This window comes from Littorina saxatilis, linkage group LG8 (genome assembly GCF_037325665.1).
Source record: "Littorina saxatilis isolate snail1 linkage group LG8, US_GU_Lsax_2.0, whole genome shotgun sequence".
NCBI classification, from domain to species: Eukaryota; Metazoa; Mollusca; class Gastropoda; order Littorinimorpha; family Littorinidae; genus Littorina; species Littorina saxatilis.
In genome coordinates, this window is record NC_090252.1 from 18169340 (window position 1) to 18177102 (window position 7763).

General features: G+C 41.7%; 1 protein-coding gene across 1 annotated transcript in view; it reads right to left on the reverse strand.

The window, feature by feature from the left end:
- The window catches only part of LOC138972970 (galactoside alpha-(1,2)-fucosyltransferase 1-like), a 10305-nt gene extending 7124 nt beyond the window's left edge, over nt 1-3181 (reverse strand). The window contains exon 1 of the mRNA XM_070345625.1: nt 2747-3181. The gene's annotated coding sequence lies outside the window, so the exon portion shown is untranslated. The remainder of the gene's footprint in view (nt 1-2746) is intronic.
- Nucleotides 3182-7763: the final 4582 nt, after the last annotated feature.

The window sequence follows — 7763 nt, forward strand, 5'->3', positions numbered from 1 at the left end:
TGTAACAAAAGGAAAACAACAAAACGACAAAAAACAATAACAATAACATTATAACAAGAAAAAGGAGAAAAAAAACACACAACAACAACAACAACAACAACAACAACAACAACAACAACAACAACAACAGTCATATTCAAGACTATCAAGGCTTGGCTAGCTGAAACCCAAAGACTGAAACGGGTCGAGCCGGTGATGGTGAGACATTAAAACACAGGACTCATTTTTATAGAAATCGTGATATTTTGAATCTTTTATTGAAATGTCAAACTGTAATGTTTAAGCTTTAAGAACTTGCATTCACAACTTCCTTTTATGTTAAGTTTATTTTTAGAGTTAACATTACGCATCTATACCTTTTTGGAGTCAGTGCACGATAATGCAATACAATCATTAATAAATCCCTAATTAGAATTATATTTTTGATGATAATGTTGATAATTTTAATGACCAAACCCATGGAATTGTTTTATTCTTCCAAGCTGCATTACAATCCCATAGTCCAAAATGAGTCAAAGATTGCTTGACCAAAATTTCTATCCATTTGCTTAAAAATTGAAAGCGTGACAGTGCCTCTTCAATTGTCACTAAAAACCGGATATATCTGAATAGAACCATGGTTTTGTTTACAATTGTAAAATAAAATGAGAATTGAGGTAATGGCATGCTCTACAAACATTTCACAAACAGACAGAATAACATTCGAAGAAAAGGCAAAGTCATGAGCTTAAGTTTTAAAATATCCTTTTCAAAAGATACCTCAAAATATTATCCATGAATAAAATAGGAAGGAAGCACACAATGACCGAACCTTAAAAGTTAATTGTTTTTAAAATTAGGTATGCCAAATACAGATTTTAACTGAATGTAAGTGTGTTACAATTTAGTTTCACAAAGGTAAAAAAAATAATGTTAGAAAGAAGAAATATAAAAGACTAGTTTATTTACAAGTAGTCCTGATAATAGTGATGAATGCAGGGTTTTTTCTTTTGGCTCTGAAGTAGTAAATATTCACTTTTCTGTTATTTTCTACTAATGTCAGTCAAATAAATATTCATGCTGTAACCCTTGTGGGCAATACCGCAAAACAACAGTCGTCAACCACTATTCAATCCTGTTTACATGACCAGCAAATGGACGATATACAATCACTGTATTGGGATGAATTGTTGACATTTATTGTGGCAACCATTTGTCTGTTTGTGTGCAAAGTCTGGATTTAAGTTCACAAATCTGTAAGGGATTTTAAAGATCTTTCTAGAAAGTGTTTAACTTTCTGGTCACCTGCTTCAAATTACAAACGTGTATGCTTAAAGTGTCTCTTGTATTTAAACATACCATACTCAACGTTAACAAGTAATCAACGTTAACAAGTAATCAACTTGGGCATTACAGATATTTGGTACCACTGAGCGACTGGGTGTAAATATTGATATACTGCTATTGCCTACTTTGATTGTATATCGACTTTAGAATTGTAATGTATTCCAGTGGCTTTGAGTCCTTGGATATACTCTCATTAGAGCGGCTTTCACTTGACCCTTCAGGCTGATATTTTGTTTTGTCTAAAAAGTAGTCAAATACCTTCAGGACATAGTCAGTCTGAATGCAATAACACATGTGTGATTGTAATGTTGTTGTTGTTGTTGTTGTTGTTGTTAGTTTTGGTACAACAAGTGTCGCAATATTGTTCTGATTGTATAGTTTCTTTACTTATGACATTATGTTCTTAGTTTCTGTTGTTGTCAACATGCCAAGGTCTGTTTTGCATATACCGTTAAAGTATTCACCTTAATATGCTTGCACCATTCTATTCCAGCACATCTAGTCTTCTTTTTACCAGCTGTGTGGAACAGTTTCGTCAAATAGTATTGACTGTCAAGGAAGATGCTCGTTGTTGTTGTTTTTATTTGCCCCTCGATTTTAGTAAATACTTGTCCTGTTATTGTGGGCATGTGCTGAAAGAGTGTACGAGTATAATGTGCATGTCGAACGTATAGGTAGTGGTTTCAAAATGTAAGAACACTGTGCTGTTCAGGAATATCTTAGAAAAAGGTCTGTATGTTACAATGTGTATGTCACAGTGGAAATGAGAATCCAGTGAGATTCCGAATCGCACTAGTGGAGATTGGAATTTCAGTTTGCACTAGGGCAAACTAGAATTCTCATATCCACTGGATATTTGTTAGTGAAGATTGGAATTCCAGTTTGCCCTAGTGCAAACGGGAATCCAGTTTCAGTGGAGATGGGAATTCCAGTTTTCACTAGGGGAAATAGGAATTGGGGGAAATAATGTGTTCAAAGGTTAATAATTTAAGTTATTGAGACATCCCAGTGCACTAAGGGATTTATAGAGCAAATCGAGAAAATTCATTATTGAACAAAGCGCATAGCATTGAAGATAGCTAATGTCAAACTGCAGTTACGTTTATTATTTGACTCAGTTGAGCCCTTATTAAATTCTAGTTTGTCGCAACACCTCCAACATTGAGATATGACATTTTCTGACGATCGTGACGTTATACAACATCCCGGAAGTGTCAATATGTAACCTACGATCATTGTGGAATGATGCTGTTGTAAGTTATTGTCATGACGTTGGTAGCGTTCCATTCTATGAACTATGTTATTTTGCTTGGTAGAGATCAACATTGTAAAAGCAGTCAACATTGCAATCCTTGTGTCAGGATTGCTTCATTAACGCAAACACGAAATCGACGTTTTGCTTGAGAGAAAACACGCTTACCTGTACACACCCGTGAAAAACCCTGCGAGGAGAAATCCGCCGAGTCACCTTGCTGGTATGAACGCACCACCATTTTGACAAACACACAGGACATTGAATCCGTGAAAAGAACGAACGGAACAAGTTTATGTTTTCATGCAGCCCACAGCACAACCACTGTAATATATATATATATATATATATATATATGCACGCAGAAATCTAAGTTGAACTTCAATTGGGATGTGTGAGAAGTTGAGGTCATGAAATGTCAGTGCCATCCGATCCCAGCTTGTGCAAGTCTGCCTTGTTAATTGTTAATTGTCCCAGTCTGCTTTACCCAGTGTGCCGCAGCCCAGTCTGCCGCACTATCTAGTTATAAGTTATGATTGTGCGTGTGTGTGTGTGTGTGTGTGTGTGTGTGTGTGTGTGTCGTGTGTGTGTGTGTGTGTGTGTGTGTGTGTGTGTGTGTGTGTGTGTGTACAGTACAGAAACATAATAGAACACATTTTAAACATTTTCGTAACTCATTTTCAATGGATAACAAAGACTTAAGCGGTCCTCAAATGAACACTTGTTCTATGTGATAGTTATTGTAAGCGTGTATGTGTGGTACTTTTGCCAGCAGAAGTATGTACTAAATGTCAAAAAGTGATCAAAACCTGTTACAGAAATGTGTTCAAACTGTGTTTAATTTTGTGAAGAGTGTGTGTGTAATCTCTCTCTCTCTCTCTCTCTCTCTCTCTCTCTCTCTCAAAATCCATCGCACCCTTTTTTCAATGAAAAAAATGACAGCAAAAGCTTTCGTCAACTGGCTGAACTGAGCACGCCGTGATGCCCTTTGTAAAGGACCACGCGTCACCTGCCAGCACGGGGCGGGGCTTAGCACCGAGCCAACAGGTACAGGCGCATGAAATCACATGACAAAATATAAGCTCAATCAAACCGTTTAAACACAATCCCTCTTTGTCACTACTTAAACACAGGCACCTTAACCTATAACCTTATGGACCCTACCCCTGCGCATTGCGCATTGCGGAAAATGGGTCAGGCATCCCTATCTATATTCCAAAAATAGAAATATGGTAAAACAACACCCCTACCCAACCACCAACAACACCCCACCCCACACCTCACCACCCCACCCCCACCCCCCACCCCACACCCCACCCCCAAGGAGCAAAAAGAGCAAAGCATGGGGGTCAGATCCTATGCCCTATATACGCCATCAAAAAGAGCAAGCATGGGGGTCAGATCCTATGCCCTATATACGCCATCAAAAAGAGCAAGCATGGGGGTCAGATCCTATGCCCTATATACGCCATCAAAAAGAGCAAGCATGGGGGTCAGATCCTATGTCCTATATACGCCATCAAAAAGAGCAAAGCATGGGGGTCAGATCCTATGCCCTATATACGCCATCAAAAAGAGCAAAGCATGGGGGTCAGATCCTATGCCCTATATACGCCATCAAAAAGAGCAAGCATGGGGGTCAGATCCTATGCCCTATATACGCCATAAAAATGAGCAGAGCACGGGGGTCAGATCCTATGCCCTATATACGCCATCAAAAAGAGCAAGCATGGGGGTCAGATCCTATGCCCTATATACGCCATCAAAAAGAGCAAGCATGGGGGTTAGATCCTATGCCCTATATACGCCATCAAAATGAGCAGAGCATGGGGGTCAGATCCTATGCCCTATATACGCCATCAAAAAGAGCAAGCATGGGGGTCAGATCCTATGCCCTATATACGCCATCAAAATGAGCAGAGCACGGGGGTCAGATCCTATGCCCTATATACGCCATCAAAAAGAGCAAGCATGGGGGTCAGATCCTATGCCCTATATACGCCATCAAAAAGAGCAAGCATGGGGGTCAGATCCTATGCCCTATATACGCCATCAAAATGAGCAGAGCACGGGGGTCAGATCCTATGCCCTATATACGCCATCAAAAAGAGCAAGCATGGGGGTCAGATCCTATGCCCTATATACGCCATCAAAAAGAGCAAGCATGGGGGTCAGATCCTATGCCCTATATACGCCATCAAAAAGAGCAAGCATGGGGGTCAGATCCTATGCCCTATATACGCCATCAAAAAGAGCAAAGCATGGGGGTCAGATCCTATGCCCTATATACGCCATCAAAAAGAGCAAAGCATGGGGGTCAGATCCTATGCCCTATATACGCCATCAAAAAGAGCAAGCATGGGGGTCAGATCCTATGCCCTATATACGCCATCAAAATGAGCAGAGCACGGGGGTCAGATCCTATGCCCTATATACGCCATCAAAAAGAGCAAGCATGGGGGTCAGATCCTATGCCCTATATACGCCATCAAAAAGAGCAAGCACGGGGGTCAGATCCTATGCCCTATATACGCCATCAAAAAGAGCAAGCATGGGGGTCAGATCCTATGCCCTATATACGCCATCAAAATGAGCAGAGCACGGGGGTCAGATCCTACATCTTATACTACTTCCCTTGACACACCTTCTAGCGTGGTAAAGAACCCATTTTCAGATAAGAAGTAATTGCAACAGAAATGAAACCTGCAATTTGTCAAAAAATGATCAAGCAATAACATATCCAAAAAGTAGAAAAAAGTAGAAGGATTTAGATGCTCTAATCTAATAAATTCTATACGCATTTCCTACAAAAATGTACTTTTGGCAATCGTGGCTAGCCGTACACGGAAACCGCATGGTTGCAGACCGCGCCCTGGAATGTCCAAGGTCAAAGGGCGGAATGCATCCGGTAAACAGACAATGGCGTCGGGCGGTGGTTTTGAATTTAATGAAGATGTTCCCCACAAAAACACAGTTACAGGCAAGCGTTTTACTTTGTGAATACGTAAATACATTGCTTTGATGCATTAAACAGCTGTTTGATAAATACTGCTATTATGAGAGTTTGAACGAACAGGAAAAGCATGGTCAGTTCGATTGACTCGCAGACTTTTGTATGGAACGCATGTCACGCCACAATGTTCGGTTGATGGTTACTGGCTTTATTTCTCGTAGACGAGCGAGCGCTTTCTAATTGCTCAGGAAATGATATTCGAGGTGTTAACATTGGTGTATGTTTAATTTCTTAGTATTGCCCTTCCTCTCCAACTCTGTCTCTGTCTCTCTCTCTTTCTTTCTCTCTCTGTTTCTTTCCGTGTACTGTCTGGCTGGCTGTATGTCTCTCTCTCTCTCCCTCTCTCTCTCTCTCCCTCTCCCTCTCTCTCTCTCCCTCTGTTTCTTTCCGTGTACTGTCTGGCTGGCTGGCAGGCGGTATGTCTGTCTCTCTGTGTGTGTCTTTCTCTGTCTGTCTGTGTCTGTCTGTCTGTTTCTTTCTCTCTCTCTCTCTCTCTCTCTCTCTCTCTCTCTCTCTCTCTCTCTCTCTCTCTCTCTCTCTCTCTCTCTTTCTCTCTGTGTTAGTGTCGGTTTGAAAATAGACTGTGTCAGTTCTAGTACTTTTTTTTTTTTATCCCTTCTCAACATACAGGTACTTTTTCTGCTGAAAACCAAACTTGCGCTCTATGCGAACATTCCGTGAAGGACGGAGAGGACCCAGTAATGCAAACGGAAAAGGGGGTTCAAGGCGGTCTTCTGAAAGCAAGTCAGAGCAGATGCGATGGACTTCAGTTTGTAGTTGGTCAGGTGGTGCACAGGTCATGCCGGTACAATTACTGTAAAACAAATGTAATCAAGCGTGACTTGAAGAGAAAACGAGATGAAGCAGAATCACAGCAAGAAATATCGACGGTCAGTCTGCGTTCTAGCAAAGCAAAATTTGACATAAGAAATGACTGCTTGTTTTGTGGGCTGCCAGCAAAAAGTGATGCAAAAAAAGGAATTTCAGTGTTTTCTGTCCGCACCTTCAACTTCCAGGAAAAACTGCTGCAAGTATGCTCAGATCGGGGAGAAGGTGACAAGTGGGCCGAAACTGTACGCATGCGTATACATTATGCCCAAGATCTGCATGCCTACGACGCAATGTATCACCATCAGTGTAGTGTCAACTTTCGAACAAAGAGGAATGTTCCACTGGCTTTTCGCAGCGACAGTAATAGCATGAATTGTGATGATATCGGGAGGCCTGGAAGACCAGCAGTCGAGGAACGAAACAAAGCGTTTCTCAGGGTTGCCAAATACTTGGAAGAAAACGATGATGAACAGACAACCTTGGGGGACCTTTGCAAAAAAATGCTGGACCATCTCACAGAAGCTGACCCATACACAGAAAGACACATGAAAACGAAGCTACTGGATCATTTTGGAGGGGCAGTCATCATCACCAGCATCCAAGGAAAGGCAAATGTGGTCACTTTTCGTTCAACAGCTGAAAAGATCTTGAAACAATTTTCCGAAGCTGCCAGGGAAAAAGATGTTGCTGCAGAAAAGATTCGTATAATCAAGACAGCATCTAAGCTTCTTCTTGCAGACATCAAAGACATGATATCGTCGAAGGAGACATACCCTTCCCCAACACAGATAGGAGATCTGCCTTCAAATTTACAGTATCTTCCGCCCTCCTTGGTCCTATTTCTGAAAACACTCCTCCACGAGAAAAAAGAACCTGACATCAAAGTTGCTGCCATTGGACAGGCCTTAGCTCAGGCAGCAAGACCGAAAATACTCCTCGCGCCTCTTCAGGTAGGACTGGCTGTGGAACTTCATCGCTTGTTTGGCTCCAAATTTATCGTTGAGCATGTCAACAAGCTTGGGTTCTGTTCTTCGTACGCTGAGGTCAGGCGATTTGAACAATGTGCGGCAGTTTCTCAAGGAGTTGATCTCTACGGTACTGTTCCTGACAGCCGAATTCAGTTCGTAGCGGACAACGTGGACCACAACATTCGGACTCTGGACGGGACAGGTACTTTCCATGGCATGGGAATAATAGCATCTGCCACGCCCTGCCAAAAGCAGCACAATTCCATTCGAAGAGACCAACGGGTGACCAACAAAAGTTTGATGGGCGTCGGTTCGATTCCAGTGCGCTATTTTGACCCCTCCACGACCAGTCTCTCCTTGGTGTATGAACTCC